At 42.1% G+C, this 21,950-nt stretch overlaps 1 long non-coding RNA gene across 1 annotated transcript in view; it reads right to left on the bottom strand.

Moving 5' to 3' along the window:
- Positions 1 to 279: 279 nt before the first annotated feature.
- Positions 280 to 21,950, bottom strand: part of LOC120638816 — a 65,011-nt gene continuing 43,340 nt past the window's right edge. Inside the window, exon 5 of the long non-coding RNA XR_005660787.1 lies at positions 280 to 572. This is a non-coding gene — a long non-coding RNA (uncharacterized LOC120638816). The remainder of the gene's footprint in view (positions 573 to 21,950) is intronic.

Here is a 21,950-nt window from a genome sequence, read left to right as displayed (position 1 = left end):
GTCTCTAAGAGAACTGTATAGCAAGACTCAACTATGTAAACAACTGTCATTATCAGTATACTTAGGCAAATGGTTACAATAAATAGGGTGAACCTGAGTTATTTTGAGATAACTAATCTTTGAAGTAGGCAAACAATGAAAAAGATAGAGAAGGGAATGGAATACTCTAAAATATCTTTCTTGGAAGAGTATATGCCCTAGAAGGGGCATTTACTGTCCCAATCCTTGCTGTGCTGAGAGTTTTTAAAGAGTTCTAAAGAGCAATTCACACAAAAGAAATTTAAGAGGAAGGCATGCATGATTTAAAAAAGAGGATATGAACTATTTAGAATATGTTCCCCACTCTTGCATGAAACATATACTGAGAAAGAATAAGCTCATTCAGCTTACTCAGAACCATATGATTTCCTTGGAGGATGTTAGAGAATGACTCAATCAATATGTGCAGCTGATTCTGAGAATAAAAGGGTGTCTTCAAGATTTATGATCATTTTTCTAAATTCTTCACCAATCTTCCCGTAGGTGCTACATCCTGATATCCGTGGGAGTTTTCCAATCTGGATTTCAAGAACCTGAAAAAGGAAATAAAAGTTTTACAGCATTTCTTCTCCTGCAAAGTGCCTAACTTTTGAAGCCTTCCAGATGCAGTGTTAAGGTTGAAGGGAGACCTTTTACCTGATAATGTTATGCCTCTCCCGACTGTATAACAAGGTAACTTGATTTCACTTAATTGAGAAATGAGCAGGCTAGAATCATAACCATCATCAATGTAAATGTATATTCCATTGAAAACATTTGGGGCAATTTTTCTTTGAATGTCATTGAAAAAATATTTGGTCAATGTGGTATTTTTTTAATGAGGCAATTTTTCTTACCTAAGCCATGTGATATGCCATTTACTAGTACAGATTTTATATTTTCCTCTGATTGATGATGAAGTTAATTTTCATATGTCTTGCCCTTTTCTACTCAAAGAAAGGATAATATTCTGTTCTCCCAAATTTGGGTGCTTTTATAAGAGTTCATCTAGGAGGTTTTGCCCTCTTACCTCCTCCCCATTCCCCCCCCATCCCACCACTCAACAGCAACCAGGGGACATTCAAAAGAATTACCCTAGATTGTTGCAGAAGTAATGACTGCATAGCCATCCCAGAAGTCACTGGGTGATTCATATAACAGAGCAATGCAACATCCCTGGAGCTTGAGGCCATAGAACCAATTCTCTAGACAAAACTGTAAAAACCACAATACAAGAATCATCAGAACACACTTAGGAAGGTAGATGATAAACTGTACTCAATAGAATATTTGCTATCCAAACATCACCGCTCTTTCAGACCGGTTATCCAGAACTGAGACCCCAGTCTCTCCTGGAAAGAGTTAACGCAAACAAGGGCCGACATGGAATTTGGTTGAAAACTCCAAGGTTTTCATCCCAGGACCATCTCAGTTCATCACATAGGAGTGGGATTATCTTCTGAAACAACTAGGCATTAGAAACATCAGCTTTCTTGGATGGACCAAGCACGTCTTCGGATCCTCCCAGGGAGTATGGAAAAGAAATCATTTTGTTTACATTTCTGATGATCCAGAGGAGTTTCTGTCCCAATTAAATAATCGATATTCTCCATTATCTTCACCCATTCTTAAATCTCCCCTGGTGAAGATGTAAATTCAGATGTGAATGGATTTTATTTCATCCTAAAGTTAAAGCCTGAGAGAGACATAGGCAGTGACACAATAGCAGCTTCATCTCTTCCAAATTGTTCGCCTTTGTTTCTGACGACTCACTAAAGAGAACATAGTCTTCAATGATACCTAGCAGCCTATTATTTTCCCAGATGGGATCAGAAGCTATTCTAGTGATAGAAAACTGAAGAAAATGTATCTGTTGATTTCTTTCCCCCATAAAGAATACAAAGCAGAATGATTTCTGGGAAGTAAAATGACAAGAGAAAAGAACAACCAAATAAAACAAATCTATATTCAAAAGAGCAACTATAACTGCCATGAAATATTCCTTTTCCTCCCTTCTTCACAAGGATATTGTGAGATAACAGATAGATATTTGCTTTGAAATCATAGGCGCGAAGACAGTGTAATTCCAAGATATTACTGATCTTTATTAATATTCATATTACTATAGGCCAAATATAAAACCTAGTGAACCACATGCTAAGTGGTTCAGAAACCAACAGATAGGTTCTAGACTGAGATCCAGACCTTCTGCGTGTGTCCTTTCATCCAAGGATCTGCACTGATCCCAACAGAACTTTGTGTCATACTGCTAGAGCTTAAAAAGATATCTGGATTAGAACTATTGGTAAATAGATTTCAAGGAGTCTAAACCCCGTACACTCCACTCCTCTGTCGCTAACCTCCTCATGGTCCCTCATTCTCCCCTGTCCTGCCGTCGATCCCCGGCCCATGTCCTACGACTGACCTGGAAAGCCCTCTCTCCTCACATCGGCCAAACTAACTCTCTTCCCCTCTTCAAAGCCCTACTGAGACCTCACTTTCTCAGACTGAGCCTCCCTTTCCCTCTGTTCCTCCTTTCCTCCTTATTCCCCCTGATCGTTCCCTCTTCTCTTCCCCCTTCCCCTCCCCACAGCACTTGTGCATATTTGTATATATCATTGATTACTCTATTTTATTAATGATGTTTTTATATCTATGATTCTATTTATCTTGGTGGTATTGACGCCTGACTACTTGTTTTGTTTTGTTGTCTGTCTCCCCGTTTAGACTGTGAGCCAGTTTTTGGGTAGGGATTGTCTCTATCTGTTGCTGAATTGTACATTCTAAGCACTTAGTACAGTGTTCTGCACATAGTAAGCGCTCAATAAATACAATTGAATGAATGAACAATCTGCACTTCTCATTTCTTAGACATGAGAGCATTCCAAACCTATGTTTGGAATCCCTGCTTGACTGCTGCATCAGCCTCCACACTGATCTAACAGGTTCTGATCTCTCCCTTCTTCAGCCCATAATTCACACTGTGGCCCAGGTGATTTGTCTAAAATATTGTTTTGCACTTCTCTCCCCACCCCTCAGAAACCTCTAATGTTTGACCATTCTTCTCTTCAACAAGACGAAACATTTGACCATCCACTTTAAGGTCTTGGATCAACTCCCTCCTTTCTAATTATCCATTCTCTTCTCTTTCCCCAACTCTATATTCTGGCTAAATTCCAGTTCAGAGCTCCCATGCAAACTAAACCATTCATTCATTCATTCAATCGTATTTATTGAGCGCTCCCTGTGTGCAAAGCACTGTACTAAATGCTTGGGAATGTACAACACTTGGGCGCTCCCATCCTCCAGCTAGCTCTTATGTACTTATCTTTATAATTCATTACTTCCCCCTTTCTATAAGTGATTTTAGGGTCTGATGCTGTAAACTCCCTGAAGACAGGATTATGTTCCCTAACTCTATTATACTCCTTCAAGCACTTAATATAGTGCCCTATGCAAAATGGGTGCTCAATAAATGCTTTGATAGTTTCTACAGGAATGAGAGAGAGAGAGAGAGAGAGAGAGAGAGAGAAACAAAAAGGAAATTTGTTTCTGTGGGTAGAAACTGTAATACTGCAGTGATCTTTAAATGCTCATAAAACTGGAGGTTTGGTCAGTTGTATATCATTATCAGTCACTCACATGTGGGGAATGTGTCTGTCTGTTGTTACATTGTACTCTCCCAAGTACTTAGTACAGTGCTCTGCACACTAAGTGCTCAATAAATATGACTGAACCCATCTACCCACAAAATAATCTCACCATCCATAGCAAAATGACCACATCTGAAAGAACGCTTTGTAAAGGTGAAGTGTGAAAGTTAAATTATAAAATAATTCAAGATACTTTCTGGGTCCCAAAATGATAGAGGACTTAATATTGTTTTATTCCTTTTTACTCTCTCTCTAACTTGGATTTTTTCTATTTTCTCCTCGCAAAAATATAAGCTGCTGTTGTGTGAAGAAGAATAAAATGTGATTTAGATAGGAAAACACAAATACTTCTACTTAAACTATATTCTATGATGGAGCATTAATTTTGTATTCCTAAAAAGTGGCATTACTGTACAAATCCTTTGAAATGTAAAAATAAACCTGCTTCTTGCAAGAAAGCTACCTATTAAAGGGACAAATTAGCCTGGGCTCTAAAAAGCTCATTTCCAGCCAGTCCTCAATGAGCATTACATGGGGATGCCTCAAATGCACAGAGAAGACCATGAGGACCAGGAGATCAAATTCATTAGGGCCAAATTTTGGCCCTTCATCTTCAGAGGGTGATTGGGTCCCAGGCCAAAATGAAGCACAGAATCAAATTAAATCCTGATCTCTCACTTAGTCTGTGAGCCCCATGTGGGACAGAGGCTATGTCCAACCTGATTGGCTTCTATCTACCCCAGCACTTAGAACAGTAAGCACTTAATTATTATTATTATTATTATTATCATCAGTGTCTAAAGTTACCTGAGAACGTTATTTCTATCAGAAAATTGCAGGGTAAAACAAACCGCATGCCATTTCATTTTTTCAAACTCCAAAGGTTGTTAAATGATAGGATTCCCATTTGGGGAGTAAAAGGATTAGAAGCCCAGGAAACTCTATTTTCATAGAAAATTGCAATACCTTCTTTGCATCTCCTCGTTACTAATTAGGTGTGATAATAGTGCTTCAAGAAGGGATAGGATGGGTAAATATAAATTATCTTATAGAATAGTATTCTCACACACAAAAAAAAGCAACCCAAAACAGACCCAATGTGCATATAAACTAAAGCCAGGGGGGAAAAAAAAGACTAATAACCTCCTGAGAGTTTAGGAAATTCTCAAAACTCCAGATTTCCATTTTGAATTTCAGATTCTTCTCCTTGAATGTTTGCCAATCGCTTCCCTAGGGTATTCCAGGAGTGTTGCCACCTGCCTCTTAGGTGTAGATTAATGACTGCACTCTGGCCTGTTTTTGAGAACCAGATTCATGTGAATGATCCCTGTCTGAAGCTGCTAGAAAGAAAGAATTACTATAAAAACAGCATTATTCATGCCATGTGACTCACTGGCTAGATCAGAGAGGGTACAGAATGTGAATTAACACTATTTGAGGCTCTGATGGAGTTAATGACTCCTCCAGAATGTGGTGGTATAATAGCATTTATTAAGCACTTACTATGTTCCAGGCACTGTATTAAGCACTGGAGTAGATACAAGGTAATTGGGTTGGACAGAATCCCTGTCCCACATTGGGCTCACAGTCATAATCCCCATTTGAGAGATGAGGTCACTGAGGCCCAGAGAAGTGGAATGACTTGCCCAAGATCACCCACCAGACAAGAGGCAGAACCAGGATTAGAATCCAGGTCCTTCAGAATCCCAGCTCCGTGCTCTATCTGCTAGGCCATGCTAACCTACTCTTTGTGTCTCTCAGCTCGCCAGCTATGGACCTGTCTTTAAATTCTATTGTTTCCCCTTCCTTTAACTTATTTTAGAATCGGTCTCCTTTCCTGGATTGTAAACTCCTTGAGTGTGGAGGATGGTGTCTACTAATTCTCTTGTATTCCACCAAGTGCTAAATAGAGTGCTCCCCACAGAGTAATCATTCAGTAAATACTACTGATTGATGGACTCAAGTCACAATTCCAGCCTGGGTCAATTTCTACCCACTATATGATAAAAACGTCTGTCCTGACGTACAGTTACAGAAGTGGGCAGAGCACTGTCAATACCAACGTTATGAGCACTAGCAGTAGTGGCCAAGAAGGAGGGAGGGGAACCCAGGTAGGGTATTGAAGGGAAGAACTTGGCTCTGCTGGTGTTATTGGAACAAGGACCATATCTCCAGGTGACTGGTGGGGGTGGAATTACTATCAGGAGCTGAGTAACTTCTTCACATCCATCACATTGCCATATTCCCTCTTGGTTGGGTCAAGGTCCCACTGTGCCATAAGATTGGGGTAGAATGGAGAGACAGCTTTGCCTTGACACCAATAGGAGAGTTGTCAATCAGTCAGTCATTCATATTTACTAAGCACAGAACAATATAAATAGATACATTCCTTGCCCACAGCGAGCTTACATTCTAGAGGTTGTGGTAGCACAGGAGAAATAAAAGAACATCGGTTTCTTTCTCTCTAAAACCCTGAATCTGGTTCAGTTTATGGAGCAAGCCACCCTTCTTGTGTTTACTCCCTACATCTCTGTCCTTCCTTGCAGCTCTTGAATGTTTTATGATGACCCTATGCAATTGGATGGCCAGTAAGCCTGACCATTTCCAGGATGGAAATTCTGTTCAGAACATTTGGTGCCTCTTTGACATTGAGAATACAAGGTTGTTGGACACCAGAAAGATTGTGGGACAATTCATTATTCAATCTCTTTCCTCTACTGCATTCAATAGTATTTATTGAGCGCTTACTATGTGCAGAGCACTGTACTAAGTGCTTGGAATGAACAAGTCGGCAACAGATAGAGACAGTCCCTGCCGTTTGATGGGCTAACAGTCTAATGTACTGATGTACTGCCCAATGTATTGATAAAAGTTAATACATGTGTGTAGATTGCCCACAAAATTAAGTCCTTCAGTCAGTCATTACCCTTATTTTAACAGAATCTTCAGCTTCAAATCCACTGAGGATATATTATTACATTCTTCAAAGTGTTTTCTTTGACACTCGATCACCCCTTGAGTTCCTTGGGATAAGGCTGCTACTCAAGATGATAATAAAAAGAGGTGTAAAAGATCCTTCAGGTAAGCGATTGATGCCTTTGCGGAGAGCTGAGCTGTTTTTTATCTCTGGTTTTTGGAAGGAAGATTAAATATGAACTGAGTATATGTATCTCTGAATTTAGAATCCTGAGGTTCCTGCAATCTAAACACTCATCCTCCCACTATGGGGGAAGAAATGGGCCTTTCTAAGTCTAGAATTCCTACGATGGTGCTGCTCTTTTGTATTTTCCCCATGAGAAAGACAGGGTCCCTAAATTTATGGGGGTGTCACAGTGTTGGCAAGCAGCACCCTCACCCTACCCCTTAGAGCTAGAAAGGAGCTGAGACAGAGCTGAGAGGGTGGTCCCACCTCTTGTTCCATGCCAGCAGGACCCCACCCAGGTAGGAGAACCAGCCTCTCAAAGCCCCCCCGCCCCCCCGGCGTATTCACAAGGGTGAGGTCTCAGCCCACCCGGATTTATGGGAGGATCCGCCATGGACAAGATGGGTGTCACAGTGCTGTCTGCACTCCGTACCTCCCTGCTTCCTGTCTCTCCCTACTCCAGTCCATACTTCACTCCACTGCCCGGATCATTTTTCTACAAAAGCGTTCAGGCCCTGTTTCCCCACTCCTCAAGAAACTCCAGTGATTGGCCATCCACATCTGCTTCAAACAAAGACTCCTCACCACTGACCTTAAAGCACTCAATCACCTTGCCCCTTCCTACTTCATCTTGCTACTCTCCTACTACAACCCTGCCCACACACTTCACTCTCCTAATGCCAGCTTTCTCACTGTACCTCCATCTCAACTCCAAACTCTTGCCCATGTCCTATCTGTGACCTGGAATGCCCTCCCTCCTCAAATCTGACAGACAATCAGTATCTCCCCCTTCAAAGCCTTATTGAAAGCACATCTCCTCCAAGAGGCCTTCCCTAACTAAACCCTCCTTTCCCTCTCCCTTCTGCGTCACCTTGATTTGCTCCTTTGAGTCACACCCCCCCTAGCCCCACAGCACTTATGTCCATATCTGTAATTCATTTATCTTAATGTCTGTCCCCCCCTCTAGACTGTAAGCTCATTGTGGACAGGAAATGTGTCTGTTTGTTATATTGTACTCTTCTAAGTGTTTAGTACAGCATTCTGCACACAGTAAGCGCTCAATAAAAATAATTGAATGAACGAATGAATGCGTACTGTGAGATGCTGGTGTGTCCTAGCTGCTGGTCACTGCCAATGGGTCTCATTGCCATTCCCACCATGGCCATGGGATGGTCAAAGGAAGCTAGCCCCCAGGCCAGAGGTTTCTAGGACAGTGACAAGAGCAGCGACATGATGCAAGTGTGCAGGGATGGTTCAGCTTTATGGAGCACACACCCCGTCGCTGCAGTCACCAACCCCATCTACTGTGTGACCTTGGGCAAGTCACTTAACTTCTCTGTGCCTCAGTAACCTCATCTGTAAAATGGGGATTGAGACGATGAGCCCCATGAGGGATTGTGTCCAGCATGACATAACCGCCCCCCCATGCTTAGTACAATGCCTGGCACATAGTAAGCGCTTAACAAATACCATAATTATTATTATGAGAAGAAGCATGGCGAAGTGGAGAGAGCACAGGCCTGGGAGTCAAAGGATGTGGGTTCTGATCCCAGCTCTGCCACTTTTCTGCTGTGTGACCTTGGGTAAGTCACTTCACTTTTCTGTGCCTCAGTTACCCCAAATGGGGTAATGTAAAATGGGGTTTGAGACTGTGAGCTCCACATGGGACAGGAACTAAGTCCAGTCTGATTTGCTTGTAGCTGCCCCGATGCTTAGTACAGTACCTAGCACATAGTAAGCCCTTAACAAATACCATCATTTTTATCATTATTATTATGATTATCATCATCATTCTGGCCATCAACCCCTGCCTGATCCTAGGTGGATCTTCCAAGCTGCCTGAGTGGATTGGGTCAGGACAAGATGGGATAGAGGCTCAATATCACAGAATTCCAGAGGCAAAAGGCCTAGCCAGAGAGCCAAGTGAGGATGAGAGAGTGGAGGAAGAAGAGGAGGTGAAGGAAGAACAACAGGAGGAGAACAAGAAAGAGGAGGAAGAGAAGGAGGAGGAGAAAGACAAGGAGGAAGAGGGGGAGGAAAAGGAGGAGGAGGACCAAACATAGAAGAAGGACAAGAAGGAGGAGGGAGAAGAGAAATGAAAGGAAGAGGAGGATGAGGAGGCAGAGAAGGGGGAGGAGCAGGTGGAGGAGGAGGAGGAGCAAGCACAGGTGGAGAAGGAGGAGGAGGAAGAGGTGGAAGAGGAGGAGGGCAGAGGAGGAAAACAAGAGAAAGAGGAGGAGAAAGAAAAAGAAGAGGAGGAAGAGAAGGAGGTGGTGGAGCAGGAGGAAGAGGAGGAAAAGGAGAAGGAAGACAAGAAGCAGGAGGAGAAAGAAGAGGAGCAGAAGGAGGGTTAGATGGAGAAAGAGAAGAAGGAAAAACACAAGAGGAAGAGGAGACAATATAGCAAGAAAACTAAGCATCTATATTTTCCTCATGTTGGTACTCCTTTTCTTTCCTCCTCCCTCCTCTTCTCCTCATCGTGTTCTCTTTCCCTCATTTTCCTTTTCTTCCTCTTTGCCATCACCCCCTGCTCTCTTTTTTCCTTCCCACCCAACCCCTTTTTCCATTCTTTCCTCCTTCCCCTTCTCTCCCCTTTTACTTCAACTTTTTCCTCCCTTCTCCTCAATTTTCCTTCTCCCCCTCCCCTCTTTTTACCATCTGTCTCAGAAAACCAGCCTCCTCAGTGGGCTACTCTTAATGCTCTACCCCCCATTTCTCCACCCTCTGACACCCCACCCCCCATTTTACCACCAAACTCAAATGAAAAGTTAGATCCATGGAAGAGCTGTACCAATAAGAGTTGTATTTTTTATTAAAAATTTTAACGAGCCAGAAGAATTAAGCCAGAGATGAGTCATATTATTTTAAATATTTTCTGAATCTCAGAAACCCAAACTTTATAGGCAATTAATCTACTCAATGGTATTACAAGTCCTTGAGACAAACGTAAGAGGAGAGATAATTATAAAACACTCAGAAATACAACTTCCCAGAAAAAATTACGAAGGCGATAGTTATTCGAAGTCTAAAGGAAATCTAATGAAGTTTAGCTTTGTGAGACTCAAAATTATACTCACAATTTTCAATAAAAACTCAATGTTGATTTTTGGTCCCTGTTCCTGTCATCACCTGTCCAGGCAGGAGCCAGAGAAGCTGCTCAACCACCTTGTTCTCCACAGCTCCCTCAGCAACAAAAAGCAATGGCTGACAAGGCCTGAATAGCCTACTAAGTCTTCCCTGATCAACCTTTCATCTTCCCACCCTATTCTTCCTCCCTTCTACACACCTGTGCACTTAATAATAATAATGTTGGTATTTGTTAAGCGCTTACTATGTGCAGAGCACTGTTCTAAGCGCTGGGGTAGACACAGGGTAGACACAGGGGAATCAGGTTGTCCCACGTGGGGCTCACAGTCTTAATCCCCATTTTACAGATAAGGTAACTGAGGCCCAGAGAAGTTAAGTGACTTGCCCACAGTCACACATCTGACAAGTGGCAGAGCGGGGATTCGAACCCATGACCTCTGACTCCAAAGCCCGGGCTTTTTCCACTGAGCCACGCTGCTTCTCCCACTTACATCAAGCCCCCTAAGTATTATGATGGTCATGCCATACCCCTATGCACATATCCTTATTTTCTGTTTATTCCCCTATTTGTTATTCATTTTATTCATTCATTGATTCACTCATTCAGTCGCATTTACTGAATGCTTAATGTGAGCAGAGTACTGTATTAAGTGTTTGGAAGAGTACAATCCAACAATAAACAGACACATTCGCTGCCCACAGTGAGCTTACAGTCTAGGGCAGGGGAGACGGACATAAATACAAATAAATTACAGGTACATAAGTGCCGTGGGGCTGGGGGGAGGGAGATGGGAAGAGCAAAGGGATCAAATCAGAGTGATGCAGAAGAAAATGGGAGATGAGGAAAAGTGGGGCTTAGTCAGGTAAGACCTCTTGGAGGAGATTTGCCTTCAATAAGACTTTGACTTTGAAGGAGAAGGGAGAGTAAATGTCTGTAGGATTTGAGGAGAGTAGGTGTTCCAGGACAGAGGCAGGATGTCGGCTATCAGTTGGTGGATATTTTACTGTCTCTCTTCTGCAGTAGATTGTAAATTCCTTGAGGGAAGAGACTGTGACTACCAAATCTAATGTACTCTGCTCTCCCAAGACTTAGGACAGTATTCTGCACTCAATAAGTGCTCAATAAATATGATTGCTTGATAAATATGATTGTTTGATTGATTGAAATGCCCCTAAAATCTCACTTCCCCCATTCACCACCCTGGGAGTACTGCCTTTGGAATGTTGAGAAGGTTGAGTCTGTTTGTGACCAGTGGAATCATGACTGAACTGCTGCAAGTAATGAGAAGCCTAAATTCCACTCTTTTATCCAAATCCCTACTTAACTTGTGTTTCTATTGTTTTTTATGTGGATGTCATTTTATTTCAACCTTTTCTTGTGTGTCCCTTGCCGTTCTATTCCTCTCTGTTGTATACCAATGAATGAATGGATGATGAATCAGTGAGGGCATGGGTGGATGAATATATGTATGAATGAATGGCTGGATGAATGAATTACTTTTTTATGGTATTTGTTAAGTGCTTACTATATGCCAGGCACTATACTTACCCCGAGGACAGATACAAGCTAATCTGACTGGACATGTCCCTAAAGAGGCTTGCAGTCATAATTCCCATCTTAGAGATGAGGTAACTGAGGCAAAGTTAAATTGTGACTTGTGCAAGGTCACACATCAGACAAATGGTGGAGCAGGGATTAGAACTCAGGATCTCTGACTCCCAGGCCTGTGCTCTTTCCATTAGGCCATGCTACTTGCACGAAAGGCAACCCTATTTTTATATGATATTTGTTATTTGTTAGGAATTTACTATGTGCCAGTCACTGTACTAAGCACCGGGATGGTGCAAGCTAATCAGGTTGGACATAGTCCACATCCCCCATAGGGTTCACACTCTTAATCCCCATTTTACAGATGAAATAACTGAAGCATGGAGAAGTTAAGTGACTTGCCCAAAGTCTCATAGCAGACAAGTGGCAGAGCCAGAATTAGAACCCAGTTCCTTCCGACTCCCAGGCCAGTGCTCTATCCACTATGCCACGTTGCTTCCCTACTACATTAATTGAGCAAAATAAATAAAAGAAATTTTGAGATTGTGTTTATTGGATCACTTTTTTTTTTAAAGATAATCATTACTCTTCTTAAACTACAATAAAAACATCAGTTTGCATACTAATGAATTTGCAGCTACAAATATTGAACCAATATTTCTGGAACTGAGAAGAATTTCTCAGTTCATGTTTGAAAAAAAAAAAAGATCCTTGCTCTCTTTTTCTTTCTATTTTAGGATCAGCTAAGTTCACAAATAGATGTAAGACAGTGACAAATAACGGTTCATGGAGACTTAAAATAAATGCTTTTATAATTGAGCCGTCTACAAACTACAAATAAAATACCTTTTGAAATGTCTGTTGCTCTGCTGTGTTCTATGAACTAAGGTCTTTCCTTACTGTCCAAGTACCTCTGCTTAATAATGTCAATGTAGCTCTTGAGGGACCATCTCTAGGTATATAGCAAGATGTTGATTCTGGAAAAGTGGCCCAGGAATAGACCCCACCTTCCTGCCCTTTAATATTTATTATGGTATTTGTTAAGCTTTTACTATGTGCCAAGCACTGTTCTAAGCTCTGGAGTAGATACAAGGTAATCAGGTTGCCCCACTTGGGGCTCACAGTCTTACTCCCCATTTTACAGTTGAGGTAACTGAGGCACAGAGAAGTCAAGTGGTTTGCCCAAGGTCACACAGCAGACAATTGGCAGAACTGGGATTAAAACCCACTACCTCTGACTCCCAAAACCCGTGCTCTTTCCACTAAGCCTTGCTGCTTCTCTTTAGTTTAAACCCCTAGTATTCATTCAGTCAGTCAAATTGAGCTCTTACTGTGTGCACAGCACTGTACTAAGCCCTTGGAAAGTACAATTTGGCAACAGATAGAGACAACCCCTACCCAATTATGGGTTTATAATCTAGAAGACGGGCTCACAGTTAACTTGGCTATGTCCTGCTCTACAAAGCTGTAACCCTCAGCTCGAATATTGTTGTTATTATTATTAATAATAATAATGATAATAATAATAATACTGTTTGTTAAGTGCTGAATGTATGCCAAGTGTGGACTAAGCACTGGGTAGATACGAATAAACCGATTGGCTACAGATTAGATTGCAGGGGCCGGTTAAACAGCAGTTTATAGTCAACAGCAGTTAAATAGTCAAGAAGCCTTCTTCCCAAACCTCCTTCATGGAAAGAGCACGGCCTTAGGAGTAAAGGGTCATGGGTTCTAGTTCCGGCTCCGCCAACTGTCAGCTGTGTGATTTGGGGTAAGGCACTTAACTTCTCGGTGCCTCAGTTACCTCATATGTAAAATGGGGATGAAGACTGTGAGCCTCACATGGGACAAGATGATTACCCTGTATCTACCCCAGCGCTTAGATCAGTGCTACCCCAGCGCTTAGATCAGTGCTCAGCACATAGTAAGCACTTAACAAATACCGACATTATTATTATTTTATTTCTTCAACATGATCCCTGTAGATGCAGACTTAACCCACAGCCTAGTGAGTCAGTATTGCTTGATAACCTTTTTGCAGCCAATTCATTTTATTTGAATTACCAAATAATATCTTCATCTAATGCTGAAAGCTTAAAAATGGTCTGAAAATCATTAATGAATTTCCATTTATTATTAACTTTTACCCTTTGATAGAGTACCACTGTAGGCCAGTAGTAAGGGGACATTTTGTTTTGTACAGATCAAATTCAATTTCCTAATCTTGCCATACAGCAGGAAGAAATTAGCTGGAAATTAACTTATTGTGGCCAGATTTTCTTTACTGCATTAAGAAAGGGATAACTGAAGGGCACACTCATACCTCAGAAATATCAGGGGGTACATGGCTGGCATGCTAATTTCCTAAGGTGTGTTTGAAAGGATTATGGTCATTCCTGGATGCCCCAATCTGAGCATCCTCTACACTGTTGAAGGGATTGATTTATGATCCACTAATGAGCTATGTTCCATGATTGGTTCCTGCAGACAGAATCTGATTTGTTTGGAATGTCTCACAATAATATGACACAATGTGATGCCGAAGGGGGCAGGGAGGGTCTGAATCATTTCCCCCCAGGTCTCACAACCCTTTATCCTGGCTACTCGGGTGAGCCAGGCGAGAAAGCCTCACAACTCCGCATCCTGGCCTTCTCAGTGGTTTGTCACATCTGCCACCGTAACCCGCAGCCCTCATCCCTCCAGAGGGTAGAGGGAAGGGACACTGGGCAGCTATGGAAGGGTAAGAGGATCACGGAAGGTCCCAGCTCCCTCTGCCCTGTCTTCACTCTCTTGTACCTAAATCGGTGACTTCGTAGTTTAAACCACCTTCACAGATCGATGTGGTGCCGAGATGAGGCGGCCCCTTGCCTGGGCATCTAGTAGGACTTCACTTGATAAATGGGTCATTGCACAGAATGCCACTAGTCGTCACTTAGATACTATATTTAATGTCTCGAGCAAGAAAAATAAATAAGAGGAAGTATTTGGGGATTCCCCCCTCCCAGCCCTATCTCATCTCTCTACCTACTGTGCTCCTTGAGCACCTTTCTTCACTACCCACATCTGTAATTTATTTTAGTGTCTTCCTCCTATCTGCAGTGTATTTTAGCGTCAATCTCTCCTGCTAGACTGTAAGCTTCTTGAGGTCATTTACCGAGTTTACTAATTCTACTGTAGTCTAATTGTACATGTAGCTGATCAAGAAATACTATTATATACTTCCTTTACTAATAATGGCTGGGGTTCACTGAATGAAGGCATTCAGTGCATTCTTTTTGTAAGTCTTCCTCAAGTAGTAATAGGAGTAATAGTATTTATTAAGCACTTACTGTGTGTAGAGCACTGTTCTCAACACAGGGAAAGGAAATTAGGCAGGGCCTCTGTTCTTAATGGGGCTTAACGGAAGTTCTTATTAAGCACATACCATTTATGTAAATTAATCTGTTGTAGAGCAAGAGTAGGTTTAAATTCCGATTATCTAACTGGTAGCAGTTTGGATGAAGTGGAGCCCAGCATAACAGCCACGGTTCCGCCTCAACTAGTATCCAGTGGGCATCAGGCATAATTTTGAGCCCTGGGTTTCTTGTTTACTGTATCTGTTAAATGTTTCCTGTGTGTCAGGCACTCTAGTAAGGATAAGAATAGATATAAGCTTATTGGACTGTGCTCAACCTGATTACCTTGTATCTACCCCAGCGTTTAGTGTTTGACATTATTAGAATCATCATCAGTTCATATCCCATCTGGGACTCCCCAATCTTAATCCCCATTTTACAGATGATGTAACTGAGGCACAGAGAAGGGAAGTAACTCACCCAAGGTCACACAGCAGACAAGGAATTGGAATGGAAGTCCTTCTAACTCCCAGGCCCACGCTCTATCCACTAGGCCATGCTACTTCTAATGGATGGGGGGGACAATGTCTCAGCCCTCTTACTAGAGGGAGTGGGGCAGATTGACCAGCAATCAGACACAGAGAGGTGTAAACAAAGGGACAGACTTACAGACAGACAATGAGCATATTCCACCTGACACTCAGCTCTCACGCCCCATACGTCCATCACTAAGACGTCCTCTGTCTCAGCTGTTCAGGACTCTCAACCCCAGGTCCAGCAGTCACCCCAGAACTAGGCCTGACTTTCCCTAAGACCAAAGCCATCTTAACCCAAGACCTTCCCCAGCCACCACCCCCTACCCAACCTGGATATGCCCCCAACCCCAAACCAGCAGGGGCAGCTCTCTCTCCTCAGACCCTCTCCCCAGCCCCAAACCAACCAAAACAATCAGAGCCCTCAGGACAATCAGTCCTCCACACTCCCTCTCCAATTTCCCAAACCCTCCCCAACCCCAGGCAGTGCATAACAAATACACATCATTGGCAATGTCACACCCATTAGGCACCCCAAAATGTATATTTAAGTCATTGCAGAAACCCTGGACTCAACCCCTCCCCCTCCCACCAACCCAACCCTAATAGCCCTCTCCCCTGACATCACCATCAATGCAATAGACATCAGCAATCCCAGCACCCTCAGTCCCACAGTCCCCCTCCCTAAAAAAAACAACAAAAAACCAGGGATGTAGCTGGAACAACCAGAACCCCCTACTCACCAGGGCCCACAACAGACCACACTCCATCTCCCATCCTCTTGCAAACTGAGGCAGGCCAGAGTCAGGAGCCTCATATAGGCCAGGGATGGGCCCAGCAGTCTCTGGGACCTTAAAGGAGCATTGTTTTCTGATTCTACTTAGAGGCACCTGGGGAAAAGCTTGGCCTGTTAGGGCTGCTCTGCCTTGCCCTACAACACTGGATACATTTGAAGGCAGGAACAATGTTTGTTGTTTAGACATAAACAAAGGCCAGCAGAGTCTGACAGCAGAGTCTGACAGACTCTCCCCACCTTCAAAGCCTTATTAAAATCACATCTCCTCTAAGAAGGCTCCCCCAACTAAAATCTCCTTTCCTATTCTCACGCTCCCATCTGCATCACCCTTGAACTTGTATTTGCACCTTTTATTTACCTCACCCTCAGGCCCGCAGCACTTATGTACATGTCTGCAATTTATTTATTTATTTATTTATTTATTTATATTAATGTCTGTCTCTCCCTCTAGACTTTAAGCTTATTGTGGGCAGGGAAAGTGTCTACCGACTCTGTTGTATGCTCCTCTCCCAAGTATTTAGTACAGTGCTCTTCACACAGTAAGCACTCAATAAAAGTTATTCATTGATTGATTGAAATGTGCCCTCTAGCAATCTACCAAGAGTCACTTGCCCACTATTTTACCCAAACCTCTTTTGAACATACCGAAGTTTCGTGTCTGCCTAACTTCCTGTGGCAAAAATTCCATTTCTTTATTACTATGCTGGCTGAAGAAATATTTCAAAAATCAACTAATTAATCAATGGTATTTGTTGAGCACTTACAATTTTCACAGTACTTTAGGAAATGCAATGCAAAATATTTCATAGCTGTAATCCTTGCTCACAAGGGGAGGCAGACTTTAAAATAGATTAGGGATATGGGCAAGAGTAGAGTAATGGGGAAAAGTAGAGTAATAGGGGAAAGAGTAGAGTAATAGGGAAAAAGTAGAGTAGTACAGGAAATAGAGTAATAGGGGAAATAGCATAATAGACAAAATAACATGATTTTCCTTCTGTTTGTATTGAATCTATGCTTCACTATATCATTATGCCCTCTAGTCACCAAATAATGTATTTAACCCACAGAAAGTAATTGCTTTAGCCTTCTGATAATAATAATAACTGTGGTATTTGTTAAGTCTTTACTATGAGCCAAGCATTGTGCTAAGTGCTTGAATAGTAATAAATAGTAGTATTTATTAAGCATAATTCATTCAATAATATTTATTGAGTGTTTACTATGTGCAAATCAGAACAGACAGCATCCCTGTCTCACACAAGGCTTATAGTTTAGGTAGAAGGGAGAATGGGCATAGACTTCCCATTTTACAGATGAGGAGGCTGAGGCACAAAAAAGTTAAGAGATTTATCCTAGGTCATACAGTAGACAGTGGCAGGGCTGGAATTAGAAACCAGGTCCTCTGAGTCCCAGACCCATGGCCCAAGAGAAGCAGCAGCATGGCTGAGTGGACAGAGCAAAATCTTGGGAGTCGGAGGTTGTAGGTTGTAATCCCAGTTCCACCACTTGTCTGCTGTGTGACCTTGGGCAAATCATTTAACTTCTCTGTTTCTCAGGTACGTCATCTGTAAAATGGAGATTAAGACTGTGAGCTATATGTGGGATAATCTGATTACCTTGTATCTACCCCCGCACTTAGAACAGTCCTTGGCACATAATAGGTTCTTAACAAATATCATATTTATTATTATTATTGTTATTTCCACTAAGCCACACTGTTTCCATTAGGTTGCTCTGTTTGTTTTAGTATCAAAAAATAGTAAATGTGAAGATTAACAAATATCACATTGTCATTTCAGTAATGGTTACGATCTTAAATTCAATTCCTCTACACTATAGCAATTCTGCCTTCTCCCAGAGACCCAGACATATTCACGTAAACATTCTGCTTACCTTCAAGAAATAAGACCTAGTGGATAGAGCAAAAGTCTGGGAATCAGAAGGCCCTGGGTTCTACAGCGTGGCTCAGTGGAAAGAGCATGGGCTTAGGAGTCGGGGTGATGGGTTCAAATCCCGGCTCTGCCACTTGTCAGCTGTGTGACTGTGGGCAAGTCACTTAACTTCTCTGTGCCTCAGTTACCTCATCTGTAAAATGGGGATTAAGACTGAGAGCCTCATGGAGGATAACCTGATTACCCTGTATCTACCCCAGCGCTTAGAACAGTGCTCTGCATATAGTAAGCACTTAACAAATAACATTATTACTATTTTTATGAATCCCAGCTCTGTCTCTTATCTTCTGTGTGACCTTGAGCAAGTCACTTCACTTCTCTGTGCCTTAGTTATTTCATCTGTAAAATGGAGATTAAGAATGTGAGCCCCACTGGGGACATGGACTGTGGTCAACTTTGTATCTGCCCCCATGCTTAGTACAGTGCCTGGCACATAGTAAGCACTTACTAAATAGCACATAAAAAAGTCGTTCTTTAACTCTTTAGGAAAATGTAGGAAAATATTAAAACTGAATCACATTTTATTAATTTAATCCTGAATATTGGGTCCTAATTGCTGTTGTCAGTGGAATGCTCGTATGGGAAAGAAGAGGAAATTTTGCTTCTGTTGAACTTCCCCAAGTGTTTAATGCAGCATTCAAAAAGAATCCAAAAATATAATTGTTACTACTGTCTAGATGTTTCAGAATTGGGCATTTTATAGGCAGGAGCAATTTCAGGGAAGGATTCTGAATAATATTCTCACAAAAAATTCCAAGAGAAACTATTGGAATCAAGAGAAACTATTTCTCTTAATGAAGAAGTTTATAGCATGAGGAGACATTAATGTTGCTGTCACTTACTTCAGCCTATTCACTAATTCAATAACTTTCTCCTTTGCTGCATGTAGTGGTTAGTTTAAATCCTTTAGTCTAGAGGGGTAGTAAGTTGACCATAGAATTATTTCCACACTACTGAACATTTAATCTGTTCTCTGCTATGATCAAAAAGTGAATAGCTTTTCACTTTGCTTAAATTAAGTGTATATCTACAAGGAATTGTTGTAGCAGGATTGATTATTTCTATTTTGCAAACTTGTACTATAAAATGAGGATGATAATAACTGCTTTTTCTTTCCTCATGGTGTGAGATGGTGTAAAGATGAAAAGAAGATAAGCAGTGTGAAAGCACTCTGGGAAATAAAAGTGTGGTATAAAATTCATGGTATTGTATCCCAGTGCTTGTGGAAGACCCATAAATTCAATGAAAGCACCCACAAGTGTGGAATTTGAAATCAAGGCAGAGGATGGTAATTTAACCTTCAGTTATTTCACCTATAAATTTCTTTTCTTTTTTCACTTGAATTACAAAATGGCCATTTGGATTTTCATGGCTGCATTTCTTGGTCTGTGAGTTTGACATATGTATCTTTATAATAGTGTTTTAGAGTTTTAAAAAAACCATCTTGGACACTGATTTCTGAAAGGTGGGCTTATCTAATATATTAACAGAATTGGGAGGGGTGGGAGAGGTTGGAGAGATATGTTGAGGATCTCCACTCAGTTTGGAATGACCTCTTCCTCCAAGAGGCATCCTCCAGTTGGACAGCTGGAGGATAGATGAACACTAGGGAATATTCAGGGAAAATATCTGGAGTCCAGAATTAAGAAAGTAACTTCTTACCATTTGCTTTAAAGCACTCAATCACCTTGCCCCCTCCTACCTCATCTTGCTATCTCCTACTACAACACAGCCTGCACTCTTCACTCCTCTAAAACCAACCTTCTCACTGTACCTCAATCTTATCTACCTCACCACTGATTTCTCTCCCATGTCCTGCCTCTGGCCTTGAACTCATATGTAACAGACAGTGATTCTCCCCTGTTTCAAAGCTTTATTGAAGGCACATCTCCTCCAAGAAGCCTTCCCTGACTAAGCCCTGCTTTCCTCTTTACCCATTTCCTTCTGCATCACCCTGACTTGCTCCCTTTATTCACCCCCTATTCCCAGCCCAACAGCACTTATATATGTATCTGTATTTTATTTATTTATATTAATGTCTGTCTCCCCCTCTAGACTGTGAGCAGATTGGGGGCAGTGAATTTATCTGTTATATTGTTATAGTGTACTCTCCCAAATGAGAGAAGCAGCGTGGCTCAGTGGAAAGAGCACGGGCTTTGGAGTCAGGGCTCATGAGTTCGAATCCCAGCTCTGCCACTTGTCGGCTGTGTGACTGTGGGCAAGTCATTTCACTTCTCTGTGCCTCAGTTCCCTCATCTGTAAAATGGGGATTAAGACTGTGAGCCCCACGTGGGACAACCTGATTCCCCTATGTCTACCCCAGCGCTTAGAACAGTGCTCGGCACATAGTAAGCGCTTAACAAATACCAACATTATTAATGCTTAGTATGTGCTCTGAACACAGTAAGTACTCAGAAAATACAATTTACTGATTGACTGACAAGCTGTCAGGACTAAAAGTAATCCTGAAGGATCAATCAATGAATCAATCAATCAGTGGTATTTACTGAGCTCTGTGTGCAGACCACTGTACTTGGGCTTGGGAGAGGACAATACAATAAAGTTGGTAGACATGTTCAAGTTTACAGACTAGTGGTCTCCATTGACTTTAAAGCAGTCCATCACCTTCCCCCTTCCTACCTCACCTCACTTCTCTCCTTCTACAACCCAGCCCACATACTTCGTTTCTCTGGTGTTAACCTTCTCACTGTGCCCTGATGTCACCTGTTTCGCCGCTGACCCCTGGCCCATATATTGCCTGGAACGCCCTCCCTCCTCTACTCTGAAAGACAACCACTCTCCCCAGCTTTGAAACCTTAATGAATGAACATCTCCTCCAAGAGGCCTTCCCAGATTAAGCCCCACTTTTCCTCACCTCCCACTCCCTTCTGTGTCGCCCTGACATGCTCCCTTTGCTCTTCTCCTCTCCCAGCCCCAAAGCACTTATGTTCATATCTGTAATTTTATTTATCCCTTTGCCCTTCCCCACTCCCAACCCAAAAAGTACTTATGTACATATCTGTAATTTTATTTACTTGACCGATGACTGTCTCCCCTCCTTCTAGAATGTGAGTTCATCGTGGGCAAGGAATATCAATGTTTATTGTTGTACTTTCCCAAGCACTTAGTACAGTGTTCTGCACACAGTAAGCGCTCAATAAATACTATTGAATGAATTAATTGAATGTTCCCCCGACACACCCACAGTAAAGTGAACCTGAAATGTTCCATACACGTGACCTCTAGCCCAATTTATAAAGTGACTAAAGTGATTCCACCATCTATTTCTAGCTAGGCCAGATTCTCCCTTAGGATGCGTATGAAGACGACATGAAGTCGACTTCAGCTACTTGTTTCCCTTCCTACCCACCGGTGTGTGGGGATACTCCATCTTGTGGCCATGGGAAAGACAGGAGTCTGCCTGGCCATCCGATACTTTGACTGACAGATTGTGTGTGACTTCACACCAAGGAGGGACTAGACTGGGCAGGTGAGAGGGAAGAAGACCGGTCCCTCCAGCAATAATGGGTACTGCTCTTTTAGCTACTGTTGCGGTGCTCTTTGTTAGATTTTTTTATGGTATTTGTTAAGTGTTTACTATAAGCCAGGCACTGGGGTAGATACAAATTTTTCAGGTTGGACACAGTCGTTGTCCCACATTGGGCTCGGTCTTAATCCCCATTTTCCACATGAGGTAACTGAGGATCAAGGAAGAGAAGTGACTTGCCCAAGGTCAAACAGCAGAAAAGTAGAGGTGTAGGATTAGAACGCAGGTCCTTCTGACTCCCAGGCCCATGATCTATCCACTAGGTCGTGCTGCTTCCCTGGACTATCTTGCTCTGATAATGTTTGTTTGTATTTTCATATTTGCCAGTTATTTCTTCC

The sequence above is a fragment of the Ornithorhynchus anatinus genome, chromosome 14 (genome assembly GCF_004115215.2).
Source record: "Ornithorhynchus anatinus isolate Pmale09 chromosome 14, mOrnAna1.pri.v4, whole genome shotgun sequence".
NCBI classification, from domain to species: domain Eukaryota; kingdom Metazoa; phylum Chordata; class Mammalia; order Monotremata; family Ornithorhynchidae; genus Ornithorhynchus; species Ornithorhynchus anatinus.
The sequence above is the reverse complement of the archived record's forward strand: the minus strand, read 5'-3'. Positions and strand labels throughout refer to the sequence as shown.